This window comes from Pezoporus flaviventris, unplaced genomic scaffold (assembly GCF_033815535.1).
Source record: "Pezoporus flaviventris isolate CSIRO_AGI_PZ_B2104156 unplaced genomic scaffold, CSIRO_AGI_Pfla_v1 ptg000002l, whole genome shotgun sequence".
NCBI classification, from domain to species: Eukaryota; Metazoa; Chordata; class Aves; order Psittaciformes; family Psittacidae; genus Pezoporus; species Pezoporus flaviventris.
In genome coordinates, this window is record NW_026892550.1 from 25,800,707 (window position 1) to 25,816,834 (window position 16,128).

At 42.3% G+C, this 16,128-nt stretch overlaps 1 long non-coding RNA gene across 1 annotated transcript; it reads right to left on the minus strand.

Annotated features, from left to right (window-relative positions):
- Positions 1-984: 984 nt before the first annotated feature.
- Positions 985-12,817, minus strand: LOC133275245 (uncharacterized). Its single transcript, XR_009745449.1, has 2 exons — positions 12,703-12,817; positions 985-3,628 (listed from the first exon to the last, which is right to left on the minus strand). It is a non-coding gene; the product is annotated as an uncharacterized LOC133275245 (long non-coding RNA).
- Positions 12,818-16,128: the final 3,311 nt, after the last annotated feature.

Sequence of the window (16,128 nt, forward strand, 5' to 3'; positions counted from 1 at the left end):
AGGGTCCAATGCCAACTGGGGGATTTATCAACAAGAAGAAATGTATGATATTGTCAAGTGCTAGTCCTGTAAACTGATCCAGTTAAAACTAACATAAAATGTTCCTTATACAACTTTTTTTTCCCAGTGTAAAAATAGCTTCTTCTAGTTTGAAACATACTTGCTCCAAGCATCTCTAAAAGGCTGAGCCTATGGCAGGATTCACTGCTTTACTGGCAGCAAGAGTGATAAATGCAAATAGCCGTGTAACCACCTTGTACTTCCTGAGTTCGGAACTCAAATTATGCCACAAAATTAAGCAAAACAGCATGTCACACACTAGAGAAACAAACAATATTTGGACTGATACAGGCATTGTATTTGGAAGGAAAACGTGAAAGCATCTTTACTAGCTAAGTATCCTGTCTGGTTCATAAGTTTTAATTTATACAGTTGCCAACTCTGCTGTTGCTGCTTCATAACAAAAGTGGCTAAAATGCTCTTCTGAAAGGATACATTTAACATACCTGGGGTCTGGCAACAGAAAGTATTATCCACTCTTAAATTTATGAATTCTCTGAGATAGTTTCAATGTGGAAAAGCAAAATCTTCTTCCAATATAGACATCTATACTATTTACGTTTCTGTCAGCCCTAGAATTCTGCAGCGCAGAATACAGTTTCCCTGGAGTACAGCCCAGCAAAGAATTGGTGAATAGTTTATATTTTATAACAGTGCCTTAAGTATCTGTTATTAGCTATACATTTGGAATAGGACATTTCCTGAATCCTCATTTACTGCCATAGCATTACAACATTAAATCAAGCTTTAGGTTTGTGTTTGCTTGTTACTTTGGGAATTTTCCTCCATTAAAGGTACATTGCTTTCTTATAGAGAGAGAAGAAAAGAGACAAAGAACAAAAGACTCTTTTTTTGAAGAAGGAAGTATGATATTAGCAGTTGTATTACATGTGTAATAGAATACACGCATATAATCTGCACCAATTTACATGAATTATTTAATTCGTATGAGCAATTTCTCTTCTCAAAAATAAATAGTATTATTCACTTCAGTTTTCTATTAAAGAATCAACAATAACTAAAAATCATGAAAATCAATATTACTGCAGATGTAGAGTACATGCAGAAAGAGAGGTGCACGGGATCTTTTGGGCAGAAATACTATGTCTATCAAAGGAAATTATTCCCATGATATTTTCACTTAAATACGGTATTTGGGAGGGTTTGGATTTAAGCATGTTGGATTTCTTTTACTTTGGATGTGTTAAATCTTTTTTCTTCCTTTTTCTGTAGCCTGCATTCTTTTGGAGTGTCAGGGGCTGCAATTTGTTTCACTAAAGCCAAAAATGTGGTTTTGCTTTGTATACTTAGCACTAGTTTCTATGTAAGATACACACTGGACAAATCTCAAGTAAAGATCTCTTCCAGCAGAAGGTCAGACGCTTGGTGCCTTTTCCATATGTTCTGAACTGCATTGCTGGCTTGGCTGCGTGTTGAAAAGCAGCTTTGAGAAAGAAATCAAGTCCTCTTTGCACATCTGGAAATGTTGATGGTCAGTTAGATTTTAAAGCATTATGGTCATTCTCCACAACAAAGATTCAACATACCTTGAAGGCAAAAGCAGTGATTTACAAATGCTCATGACATTCCAGTGGTCATTTGAAATGAAGAGAGAATGGATTTAAAAAAACCTAACTAATGACCTTACACCCTTCAGAGTCCCTGTGTACTCCTGACAGTATCTAAACTCTCACACTGCTACTGCAGTAAGACAAAACACTTTTGTTGTTGTTCTTTACAGTGACTTCAAATTGTTAATACAATTTACATCATGAAGCTCATTCTGAACTAAAGTAAGAAAAAGGAAGACAAAAACATTCTCAGGCAAGGAAAAAGCCATTTTTTCATAAGAATCTAAAGACAAATGTGGCTGAAATTGAACAAATTGTCCTATATGTCTCTACTTAAATGGAAAGATATCGTGCTTTTAAAGATGAGAATATCTACGGGGATAAAATCTCTTTTATTCACAAAGTACCATATTTTATTTACATGACTCACATAAAATCTTCTTTCATTTCAAGAAAGCATTGTATATTTATCCAGTCTCCTGGAATACAGAGAAGGGACATATGGTGAGCATTTCTGGACCATCAATCAAATTCTAATACGTCAGTCAAATCTGTGTAGAGTAAACACTATCTAAAAGAGCAAGGTTTGTTGTAAGGTTGTTTTTATTAAAAAAAAAATTAATTGTAATATTATTTATTTAAATAGTTACAGATTCTACACCAAAAACTTTCGTTTTTGTCAATGTGACAATTTTATCACCTGATACGTTCAAGAGATAATTTTTCTGAAAAGGATGGGAAAGCACCTCTAAAACTCAAGCTTCCCTACGTATGAAAACAGCTCATCAGAGATGGTCAAAATCACTTGTCATTTTAGTCAACTATTGGTTGACTCAAGGTTGCAAGACCCTCTGTACTTTACCAAAGGCTTCTTTTTTAATGCTAGGATCAGCGATTCTCACTTCATTTTGCTTGGCCTGCTTGTTGGGCTTTTAATTTTTCTTTGACATGGAAGTGATTTTCCTGAAAGAGTTTATCTTGTTCTGTATCTTATTTGCAGCTAATCTGTTCATCTCCTTTTCCAATATCAAAAGACTTAGAGTCAGTATAAAGCCTTCACGTTACAGCAGATCAACGACTAGAATTTGCAGTCAGCTGAAGCCAGATAAGTGCAACACAACCAGGTAATTTAGAAGTGGGCTGAACACTGTGTTCTGGGAGCTGTGTGGTGTTTGCTCATGCTGCCTCCAGCTGGATCCAATATTATATTCCCCACATGTAAGATGAACTCTCTTAGATACTTGCATTCTTAGATATGGTCAGCTCTTGCAGGTTTGAGATTAAATTAAGGGATTGACTTGAGAAAATCTTGATGTACTGGGTTAACTGCTGCTGATTTGATGAACTGTGGAGAAGGACATAAGGCTCTTCATAAGGCTTGTCTGCCTACTGCGTGGCAATCCGTTTGGCTTAAGCTCAAACACATGCAAAGTTGACTTCAAAGGAACCAGATCTCTATTGACCCCAGTTTGTGACACTTCCAGTGGATGCAAACCCCACGTGCTCGTGCTCTAACGCACAGTGTGTGTTTTGGAGCAGAAAGGTAGTACCAGCTCTGGAAGCAAAACAGTAGATTCCTTCTCTTTACCAAGGGCCCTGATTTTGAGGGTCACACTTTCTCATCCCTCTATGTACCTTTTTATATATGAAATAATAATCCATTAAAGCAAACTTTACAGAATGTTTAAGAATACCTAAAGATAACTTGTAAGTTATGGAATAAACTGTTCAAGCGTTGTGTAAACTCTACTGGAAGACCAGTTGTGGTAAATAATTTGGAGCATGGATAAACAAGATGGATATTTTTTTCAGCATGTTAGGCCAGTTGTTTGTGAAACATTCTTCAAAACCTCTTGAGAAAATGCTAAAAGAGACATTGTGGAGCTGCAGGGAAGTGTGAAGCTCCATGGGCAGTCAGAGTGGAAGATGCCACTGGCAAGATCTGCTGGGCCAGTTGCTTTGGGGTCTGAGCTCAGACCAAAAATTGCAAAAGAAACCTCTGGGAAGTCAAGGGAAACAGTTCAATAAAGTCATCTTTCCCAATACTAAAACTGGCTATACTGGGTAGGGCTTGGGTGGCAGTGAGGTAGCAAGAAGCTCCACTAGTCCCAGTATCCAGCTTTGGCTATGGTCTGAGGCACTCAGAGCTGGCATGCTCAGTCTGGTTGTGCCTACAACAACAGCCATGGCATAGGGATGGTCACAGCACCCTGTAGATATTCCCCAAGGCTTGTATTTCAGGTGATCTCTTCCTTTACAAGCTATGGATTGATTTTAAAGGGCTTTAGTGTAATAGGCTTATCCCTGGCCATGTTTAATCCATTAATCTTTTCGACATGCATTAGTTTGCTAAGAGGCAAGGCAAATTCAGGATGACAGTGAAAAAGAGACCACATTCAAGTAGTAATTGTTTCCATGTCAAAGACCAAGGTCTAAAAGGAACCTCTTAGCCTTATGCAGATTAAAGTTTAGCATAGCTGGGAACAACGTTAATATCTCAGGCATTATTTTATCTGACACATGGCCTGTAGATTTGAGCTATATTAAAAAGCAATTAATTTTCAGCTCTGATTTGTCTCTGGGATTTCCTGAGCATCCAGCACCTCCAGCTGGATCCGCTTTGGTGCTGGCCAGCCCAGTGCCAGCACCACTGCTGTTGCCAAACGAGGTGAAGAGCCAGCAGGTAAATCCTTGAGAAAGATGGGATTTCCAAATATAACTCCAGGAAATTTCCTATTATCAAGGATCTAACCATTTAACGAAGAGCAGATGATTGATATTAATCATGCTGAAGTAAACAGGCAATGTTCTTGATTACAGTGTTGTGCCTGTGCTGACTCAGTGCTTGCTAATGTGTTATGCTGAGATGTTGTTCCTTCAGCTGTACTTTACACTTCACCCGTTGCCAGTAAAGCCCAGCTCCCTTGAGTAATATCAGAATTTACACTAGTAAAATTGACTTGAAACTAAATCCTGTGACACAAATAGACAAGTACAAAAGCGTAAGAGGACAGAGGGCAAGACTGTGAATGCAGTACCCTGAAGGCAGCTGTCGGGTGCTTGTGACTCCTAGTCCTGTGCCTCCTGAGCAAGGATCAGGATGAGGCTGATTTCTCATCAGGCTGTGCCCCCATGCTGTCCAGAACATGCCAGCTACATCACTGCAAACATCCTTCCATGCACATGGTCTGGTCAGAACCACGCTCTCGTTGGTACTCAGCCATTGGTGTGACAAGGTGGGTACATACTGCAGAGCAAGCTGGGAGTAGGGCAGTGTTTCCCAGTACAGCAGCTTACAGGCTGGGGCAGGGCTCTTCTTGGCCAGCAAAGTTTGAGTGCCTTCAAACTGAGGAGACAGCTAGATCCATGTATCCTAGCTCAAGGGAAGAACAGGAATGGAAAGAGGCAGGCCACTTACTTCTCCATCTCTAACCATCCTTTAGAAGACAGAAGCATCCTCCCCTGCTTTACAAGGGGCTGTTGTACCCATGGCAAGCAATGCATGCTGAGAGCCTCAGCATGCCTGGTACCCCAGGGGGCTTCAGCAGAGAAGCATCTAGTCATGGATCTGAGCCTAGCCAAAGCCCTGAAGCAGTGAGCCAGGCACTACTGGGAAAACACAGGAGCCCTAAGTGCTTGAAGAGCCCAGAGAAGAGGGGAGGCTTATGGCACTTGAGTACTTCCAGGTTGAGAGAGTAGTTGAGCAGTGTCTTTAGGGACTGTCTTTGTGGACTTGGGCTTCCCATACATAGAATCATAAAACTAACTAGGTTGGAAAGGACAATGGCCCAGCAAGCCAACAGGGAGAAACATTATCATCTCATACCAGAGCCTCATTCCTGTATCCTGAATACAGCACAGCTCATCCTTGCAGGAAACCACTTCTGCAGCCTGGTGTGTAAAAAAAAGACACTAGTTTAGCTAACACTTTTGCTTCTGCTTTGACAGGAAGAGAAACAGCTCAAAAGTATAGTAAAAAACTCCAGTGTCAACTCTGCTTCTTTCTGTGAGCAAGGAACAAGACTGGATAGCTCACACTCAGCTCTTGTCAAACAAAACTTCATGCACAGCAATGCACTGCACTGTCATGTCGTGTTTCTCCTTGTGCAAGAAGGTTCCCATTTGCTTCATCATCAGATGTTATTGCTTGGCTTTGATGCTGTTCCCAGTTAAGTCAATGGGAGTTTTGTCTTTAACTGTGATGAAGCAGTGTTATACCCATTCCACACTTACACTTTTCAAGAGAAGCCTAAGGATATAGTGCCTGGAGTACTCTCTTTCAGAGTACTTTCGGAGTACTCTGAAAAGCTTTGCTTTTCAGTTTGCCAATGTTACATAGGCACTTGGGTTGTAGTTTAGCTGTGTTTCAGACACATCATCCAAACCCACAGGCATTTGATAACTGGAACGCCTACAGAATTAAAAAGTTGCAGTAACTTCTTGCAAAAATGAATCAGTGCATTTGTCAAGGCTTGACCATTAACCATTAACTTTCCAGCCAGATACAGAAACTTCTAAAGAACAGATCATATCAACATTAATCTGGCGATAGATTTTCATTAATGGAATGCTTCATAGACAGAAAAAATTATGAGATATTCCTGGGGGCAGTTATGAAAACATTCACCCTTAAGCAAGGACGCATTAGTTAACCAGCCAGATCTGAAAATAGATTGACTGTAGCTGTTTCTCAAAACAGCTCCAAGACTGCAAGCACATCTGCTGTGTGTTAGACTGGAAAGATCTGGCACCTGAAGAACTGTTACATACAATGTAAGGACCGTCAGACCCTGCAATATATTCCGCAGCAAGAACTCTGTGCGATGCAATGCAGGTTATGTCAGACTCAAGAATCAATATTAGATGCTGGATACAGTAGACAGAATAGAAATTTGGCATGCTGCTTGTGGGGGAGTGCAGGCAAAGTGTCCCGCTCAAGCTGCAATTTCTGCTGCAGAAATTAGGCTTCAGAAACAAGCTGTGGCCCATCCCATTAACATATGGCACTGGGTAAAAGGGCCTACAGTCCCTTGCTCCTGCCTTGCACTGATTGCTGGATAAAATCTCTGCACCTCCTTGTGTAGGCAGGGTGGGTGGGGAGCTGGCTGCAGGGCTGTGAGCAGGACCAGCAAACTGGTAGGTCCTCCTGTGTGTCATGCAGGATGCTGGCAGTGCTGCTTTTCCCCCAAGGAAGGGATCTGGGAAGCAGATATGATTCAGCTGCTATTGATTTGAGTTGTACCTAAAACAGAGCTTGTGGCAAAGCTGCACTTTAACCCTTGTGTTGCTGGTCACCTAAAACACGTAAATACATCACCTCTTCTCCCTGGGAGTAGTCTGTGCTCTTCCTGTAAGGGGAGGACAGTCTCTGCTTTCCACAGGGTCACTGCAGGTAGGAAGAAGACTAACAAAAATGTGGAGCTCTTTAGCACGAATTTGACTGTCAACAGCCCAGAGCAGCTCCACATTGTCCGTCCCTGTGCCCAAAGACAGCGCTCCCTTGCTGGTACCTGAGTGCTCTCTAACCCACACTGGCTCCTCGCCCAGCACATTTTGACTGCAGCACCATGGACGACAGGCCCTGTGTAGCTCTGGCTCCTGATGTCCCCTCCAGCAGCAGGCAGGCTGGCAGGCAGCAAAGGAGCAGAGGGATGCCTCTGGCTGACATGGAGGGAACTAAGAGATGTGCATGGCCAGGGATGAGGTTTAGGCAGTGACAGTGAGACAAGAGCAGTAGGAGAGGACCAGGCTGCAAGTCTGAGTGTTTCCCAAGATAGGTGCCAGACAATCCAGGTTTCCCTTGCTGATTTCTATACTGCAGCTATTCATCGCTGACAACAGACTCTGCAACATCTAATAATTTAGGCTTTTGAGTTCCCATATGGAGATGGAAAAGGGAGAGAAGAAAGGGAGTGGGGGCTTCTGAGGGTAGGGCCAACTTTGTTCTGAATTTACCAAAGGGTATTCTGGGACTAGCACGCTGCACAGGGGACAGAGCCTTGACCACAAAATGGCTAGAAGCCCTTTAACAGACTTTACAAAGGGAGTGGCCTGGGAAAGTTTTAGAAAATGAAAAAATGATGCAACTTTCCCTGGGAGCTGGAAAATACCAAATTGTATAGTGTGCATTGAGTATAATGGATGTCGGTTGTGACTCACCAGCCACATAAAATTCTATTACCTCGAATCTTCCATGAAATGGAGGGGAAGAGAAACAGGAAAACTGTACTAATTGAACAGAAATACTCATCATGAAAATACTACAGCTTTTAGGTAAAACTAGAAACCAAGGTTGCATCTTCTTGCAAAACTTTCACACAGTTTGGGATTTCTTTTGTGCGTTTGTGTGAAATGTCTGCACCAAAAGGGTTGGATTTTTTGGCACTGATGTGTGTGCATACTTGTTAGCATTCTAGTGCAAGTGTCTGAGTATTGCTCACCAGTATTTACCTGCTTAACCAGAGCTGGGCACCTAAGGTTTTACGCTCTTACATCACCTTTGACATACAAGATTTTGACTAATCAAGGGGCATCCAAACAAAAAAAAAGAAAAATCTATTTAAGTTAGAAACAGCAAAAAAGGTCAAATGCTGAGAATGAAATACTTGCAAATGGTCCACAGCCGAGAATTATTCCCCTAAGAAACTTAGACGGAATGTCAAATAATGACTACATGAACCATTTGCAATTTGCGCTTTCAGGAAGTAAAATCAGCTAGAATGCTAATTGCAATCATTTGTCTAATAGTAAGATCTTCACATGTGGGCTAGAAGCCATCTACTGCAATGGCTGAAGACCTTTTAGAGGATTAGTTAGAACAGAGAAGCGCAGCTTTGTTTAGCTCTGGTTTTGTTGTGCACAAACTTTAATTTGCTTCTGCATTTTTTTTCTTGATTGCTTTATTTGGGTGGTTTGTTCCTACTACATCCTGGGGCTTTTGGCTTCCCAAAAGTAATATCTGTTGAGAAATCTCTGGGTCTTATTGCACATACATGCTATGCTCTTGTGCTTAAGGACTCGTTAGTCCTAATGGAAACCATTTGTTTTGGGTGGTCCTCACTACATACACTAATTTCAATACAGTACTCTACAAGAAGCCAAGGAGAGAGTGGGCCCAGCAAAATGTGCTTTGGAAAGCCAGCTCTGCCAAGCAACCTTTTTAACAGGGTTTTGAACAAACCAGGGCCCTGTTCAGATCAATGGCTTGACTCAGAGGCATATATCGTAAGCATATTCCTGTAAGTCATAGATTGCTGTGTGTAGATCTTAACCCAGTAAGAAAGCAAGCAGCCTGCCAGGTTATCACATGCAGAAGAGCTATCTCATGGGGTCATGTTGCTCAGGCACCACAAAATAGCAAGGAGCCCACACCAAGCCAAGTAGGTTGGAACATGCCAATAGTGCAAGTGCCAGACCTCTTAACAGAGGGAAATTCTGTGGAAGCTGAGGCACTCCAACATAGCTTTCTCCCCACCCCCAACCCCAGCACTATTTTCAGTCTTATCTGGCTCAGATTCAGTAACTGGTTTTCATCCAGTTATCATTTCAGCGGGGCCCAGGAGAACTTCTCAGGCATCTCAGCCATGTTTAAGCCAGTCCCCTGTGAAGGCAATGCAGAACTGAAGCACCACAGGCACAATAACTGTAAGGTGCCCAACTCAAATGCTCTCATGCAAGAGTTCTGCACCACAGGATTTGGACCAGGCAGAGAAGGAGGTGACTGCCCCTGCAAATGTGCTGGGTGTCAGCAAGCCCATTCCCACCAGTGGGCTGAGGAAAAGGGCTGACACTGCCTCTACATTATCTCACTGCTCAGCTGCCCGTGAGAGCAGCAGGCTGCGTGGGATTTACCAGCACACAGAGCTGAGGAAAATCAGACTGTGCTAAGCCAACTCAGCAAGAAAACAAAGGAAGTGTTTCGGAGTGGAAACCTTTTCTAAAGTAGTATTAAAGTATTAAATATCAAAAGTTGGAAGCGTCTATACACAGCAGTGCTTCAGACTACACAGTAATCACTAAAGATATCTGTCTAAGCTCAACTCCACCCAGGACATGAAAAGTCCATCCTGGTTTGTGATTGGTGAAGAACTGAAGCACTCACCCCTTACAAGGTCCTGTGATTTGTTGTAGGCATCTGTATGTTCTCACCACATTACCTGTCAATAGCTCTCTCTTGCCAGTCTCTCTGTGGTCATAGCATCTCACCAGTTAGGCCAGAGAAGTAGAACTGACCTTGTAATTTCCCTCTGTTGTTGCCATTATGGAAAATACTAGTACCAGAATTGTTGCCACACTGAACAGCTCCTCATTTCTGATTTTTCTGAGCAGATAAGAATGACCTAGGGCCTCTTAGTGTGTTTTACATCAAAGACTGATGAAGAGTCCTGACAGCCTTGATGTCAGTGCTGTAAATAAACCATTAATCACACTGCCATTCCAGGGAACAGCCTTCTCCCAGAGGGCATGAACCTTCTTCAGGTCACTAATATAAACCACATCTCCTCTAATCCGGTGGGATGGTGGTAATGTCAAGGCTTTCAAGGTGGGCTGGCTCTGTGTCCGGGGGATACTCCATTACTCTCATTTTAATGCACAGGTCATTGTTATGGTTCCAGTGGATTATAAATGGTCAATTAACGGAGAAGCAGTTTCAGTGAATTAAATAAAGTGCACTGCAGTTGGAGTTACAGAGAGAGGTGGAAAACATAGAAGGTTCACTGCCCTGTAAAACTTTTGAATTGGAGTTGAGTACTGCATAAAAACATAATGCAGAGGTGTAAGAGAAATGATAGGGTTGATGATGAGGCAAGTAACCAGAAGAGCATGGTCCTAGTAGACACTGCAGAGCCTAATGCTGTCAATACCAAAAATGTGTCTATTACTAAAAAAATAATCTCAAAATCAGTGCCAGCCCACCACCTTGTTAGCAGTATTCTGTGTCATGACACACTGTGGAAGCCTATAACTGACTCTTCAGTAAGACTGTCAGTAGAAATAACATTTTAAATATATACACACGCAAAAAAACCCAAACATTGTATATATATATGTTATAGATATTGTATATAATACATACATTATACATATTTACACACACATATATGTAAAAATAACATATTAGGGAGATTTGGAGATACAGCTAAAACCACAGTCAGCCCAACCTGCACCCTGTGTGTGGACTGTTGAGCCATCATGGGTGAACTGCAAGCAGAAATTTGGTCTTCTGACAGAGTAGCTTTTGCAATGGGAACTGCCTCATTAAGCATGGCTGTCTGCATCTCCCAGTGAAAAAACAGTGTAGAAATGATGATACAAGAGAGCTGGTGGCTGCCTCCCTGCATTAGACGCTCCTGAGGGTGTCTGTGATTCCCAGAAGTTACTCAAATGAATCAGGGAGCTCAGGGCTACTCTGAGCTATGCTAATACAGTTTTTCATGTGATAAATTATATATATAAAAAAGGAAGCAGTCCCGAGGGCATGTGAGCCAGCTGGCACTGGCCATTTTCACACACTGCCTCCTCACCGCAGCCTGGCATGGAGACTGCTAACACAGCTCTGTTACCAGAGGAAACCCCCACACTTCCCCTCTGGAGGCTGAGCCCAGGGTGTAAGGCTGCGCAGTGTGGTTTGTGTACTGAGTCCCGAGAGAACAGTTCTGAAGCCATGCTCAGGAAACCTCTGCCGAGCAGAGAGGGCAGTGAGTAGCTTCAGGCTTCTCAGCCACATCACAGCCCTCCTTTGTGAAAGGGATCTGGGTATGGCCAAGGAGGGGGTTCACACCATGCCCTGGACTCCTGCAGCTTCACTGGCCATGCTGGGTTTAGGACTCCCAAATGAAATGCAGTATCTCACAACTTGGCTTCTCTAATTACTTTAAAGCCTGACGCTTGCTAACCCAGATGGGCTCTGACCTGGATCTGCACAACTCAGGCTGCTGTCCAAGGGCAGATTCCTCACAAAGGAAACCACTCCACTGGTCTGCTCTACATTGCAGACCAAGTACCACAAAAGCCCAAGCTTACATTGACTACACAACTACAGCTAATAAACTAACATCTCAGGCACCTAAATCACAACTCTGTTTTAAATATAAATAGATGGAGTACAGCAGTCAGTGCCAGGACTAAGGCTCAACTTCCCTTGCTATAGCTTTGGGTGACCCTCACTTGCCTTATAACAAAACAAACCTGGGTGTGGGGGGTGCACATGTTTGCATAAACTTGACTGTAAAAGCCTGACTCCCTTGCCTGATGCCTTCTTAACCAGGACCAGAAGTTGAGATTGCTGTCTTGGAATGGGGTTTTTTAAGAGAAAAATGAACTAAAGAAATACGTTTCTACACTGAAGCACAGATCACTTGTACAGCCTAAAATGCCCCTACTTAAAAATGCCTTTTGCAAACAAAAGGTCACGAGTTTTTAAGCTGTCCAAATAATCCCTCTCACTACAACCATACATAGGACAGGATTCAGCACTGTCCAACAGTGAGATTCATGAACTGGGCCTCTCACAAGCACCCCTGGAGAGAGGAGCACAAGGTAAACTGCCTTCCACTCCTGTCAACAGAACCTCAGGTGCATTTTTCTAAGCCTTATGTCATGGTCTGCATACTTAGATTTTCAATACAGTATTCATTTCAATTTTAAATCATATGTTTCTGTAAAATACCTACTTCAAAGCTTTTCCGTGCACCTCCAGCATCATCATCTTAATCTGAACTCATTTTACAGGCCTGAACCCCACTTCAGAAACAATTGTTTTAAAATCATCTTTATTACTTCAGCCCTTATAACAATAGTAAGATAGACATTTAAAATATTGTATTTTGCCTTTTTGTAGTTTCTTAAGCAATATTTGGAGAGTGTCATCCACAGAATAAAGAAAATATGCACTGAAAACATGCTGCTTCTAATCAAGAAGACTAAATTTAGAATTGAATTTATTCTAAATAAAAATATCTGATCAAGGTTCCCAGTACATATATTTAAAGCTATTCTGACAGCCTAGGACAATAAAAGAGTATTAGGTCCGTTACCATCTACATTTGATGGAAATAACGTCAAAAAACACCTGTGAGCTGGACAGAAGATACTCATGAAGTCTTGAGAAACAGAGGTCAGCACACCTTAATGCTGCTTCTGACAGACTGAGGTTCATGTGGGCATTTCCAGAGCTGTCAATGAATACTGTTGGTAAAAGTGAACCCAGAAATCACACACCAGGACCATACACAAACGGTATGTGTGTATAAAAGATGTACGTTATAGATATTGTATATCCTTAGCCACCTGGTGTCATCACTTTAGTCTGCGCAGGCTTGCTGTGCCATGTTTCCACCCACACCGCCTTGCTAATGTTTCACGAGCCATGTCACCCCCCCTTCCAACATACCCACTTCCCTACACTCTCCTCAGCCTTCCAGAAAGGCATCAGTGTGGGTCTGTAGCTAAGAAGAGAGGGAGGCTGAGGGGCTTCAGCTGGGTTTGTTGCTCCTCAGCCACCCTGCCCATCCTTCCTAATCACTGGGCCTGGACACACTCACCCACTCCCCCCTATCCCTTCCCACCCCTGAAGATGCTACAACAGCTCAGCAGGGGAAAAACAGGCAGCAGGACTGTCCTGGTGATCTTAAGCTGTTACAAGCAGCCTGATGATCTTTATATCCTGGATGATCTTTATACCTAAACTGGTCCCAACACACTTGGCTTTCGTCTCCAAACTATCAAGTAGGGTCTACAGCCCTGAAGTTGCCTAAAATTTCAAAGGCTGCTTCAGATGATGCAGCCATCCGTGATCACCGGGAAGGCTGCACAGTTCCTTTCCATTCCAGGGAAGAGCAAATGCTTGTAAACAAATGAATATTGTTTAGTATTAATGACAACTGCCTCCATCTGATGTGTATTCTGCAGTATATCAGAAAAGACCTTTCTTCTAAACAAGGGGAAAATTAAGTACAACCAATTAATTTCAATATCGTTAAAACATAACAGGATGCTGGTTTGTGATGGCTAGCACAGTACTCAGCACTAAATACTAACTTTACCTTATTAAAAGGACATGGTGCATGACATGCAAGCTAATATATGTTTCTCAAAACTACAGCCTGATGCTAATCTACATTCTACAAAATGTAGGCAAATGCTTCACTGTGGGTAAAGAAAAACCCCTGTGGAGGTGCATGGGACTGAAGCCTAAGTCTGTAAAACTTCAGAGATGCAAAAGTAGCACATGTTTACACAAAGCTTTTTTCCCCCTATTCTTGCAGTGTAATAGACCTTTACCTTTATTGATGAGCAAAATTGTGCCCAGGAATTTGAAACTGTGTCAGAATTATTGTTAAACATAACCCTCTTGAAAATACCTGAAAGCAAAATGTGGTGGGCTTTTTGGTTATTGTACCATGATGTGTTATCAGGAACAGTAATCACTCCCCTGAAACAGAACTTCTGCTAGTAGAAACACACACCGTTTCCTTATAACTACCCCCTCTTTTTCATACAACCCAATTTCATCGTCAAGAATGAGCATATTTAAAATTAATCAAGCCACTTTTTACATCTATTTCTGTAAGAGCTGCTGGCTGTTGCATTGCTGTAACACATCATCAAGGAAATGGCCAGCGGGAACAAGAATTCTGCAGGCTGACAAGACAAGCAATTCTTACTAAATGCAAACTGTCAACTTCTGTACTTTAGATAAATGCTTTGATTTAGGAGGGTCAGAGACGGGCAGGAGGTGTCAGCAGACAGATTGGAAGGTCTCTGGGACTTTTCAAGAGATTTATAAGTTGGCTTTTGTTTGGGTTTTAAGCATTTTAGTTTCTTTGAGGTACTCAAACCCAAGTTGACATACCTTCTAATTTTACTGTGTGCTGACTGTGCAAGTTAAATGAAAACACTGCAAATTTTCACTGTCCTCAGTGATTTAGCAGGAAACCTCAATACTCTTATAGGTAAAATGACCTAGAAATAGCCTTTGATCTGCAGTCTATGTATGCACCATAAAACACAGAAACACAGTCAGCATAAAGTGCTGCAACAAAGACCTGGGGTTTTTGAGTCACTGGGCAGCAGCTCATTTGTTGTGCAATGAAACTGTCATTGTTCTTCCATGTTGATGGAACAGCTGGATCAAACTTGTCCTGACCTATGGGTAGGGATAGAGGCTGCAGTTTTCTCCTCAAATGCATTTATAGTCAGTTGGCCCCTGGCAGCCCCAAAACTGGTTCTAGCTCCAGGTAGAGCAGGTTTTTGCCTGTGGCAACAAAGCAATCATAATCCTGCCACTTATGCCAGAGACATGGTCAACTGACAGCTGGATAAGGCAGGGTTCATGGAGTGGGAACTGGTTTTGGGAGAGGCTGCAGTAGCTTCTGACACAAACATCTCTATCCACACTCAGTTTTGCTTGTTCTTCTTCCAGTGGCATCTCCTGTGCAAGGAAGTAAGTGCTATAGCTCACCCTGGGGCAGGGAAAATCATCTCTCTTTGTATTGCTCACAAGCCTTAGGAGGGATGTGAAATGGCTGTAAAATAGCCTCCCTACAGACAGGAACTGGTGGCTGAAGTCCCCAAGCTCCAGCCCTTCATGCATATCATAGGGCCTGCTGGTAAGCGGGGGACCCTGTTCCCAAGGGCACCATCAGTGTTTCTGCTCCGCACTCTGTGTGTCCCCATCACTGCCATTAGACCACTTGTGATGGAAGAGCCACTGCAGAGTTTTCTTTTGAAAGTTCACTTTTAGAAACAGAAACATGGAAAGTAGTTCTTTGGTTTGACTTTTTACGGAAAACACATGAGCAGAAAGCAGTGGGACCCACCTGCTAGAATATCCTGCCCAGCGCAATATCCTACCCTTTGCTCTTGGAAGGCATTTCAAAGAATATTTTCAATTTTTCCACACTTGCTAGCCAGTTTAAAAAGGAGTTTGCTAGTGATGCTATAATAGCTGCTTTACTTTCATTTGTGATAGCTGCTTTTCTGGATGTGTTTTCCCGATGTTTTTGCAGAAGAGGTTATTTCCTTGACATTCACGTGGTTTGGGGAAAAAGTTTGCATTTCAGATTTTAATTTTGTTCTTGTGTGTTAAGAACAGAAATGAGACTATCAGCTCCCTAAAGGATGTTTAAGGTATGAGCTGTGAGCCAGATGCGGGCCATAAAACTCCACAGTTGAGACTCCTTGCAGGCAGCTGCACTCACCTATCAACAGAGACTTCAGATCCAAGCATGTACTGAAGCCAGATCCCTGGGATCAAGGGAGAATGTTTAATGCTCTGACCCACAACCTCCTTTGCGACACAATCTTGTCTTACAAACAAAAACTCCTTTATCAATTTGATTTTATACAAACGTTAACTTTTCTTTCCAGGACTCCTGGCCAGAGGAAGACTTCCATGAGATACCATAGTATTCTACATATAAAATAGTTATAAGAGAAGTCTTTCTTCAAATAAATGCAGCATAGAAATACTCATGGATATGTAATAATTACTATT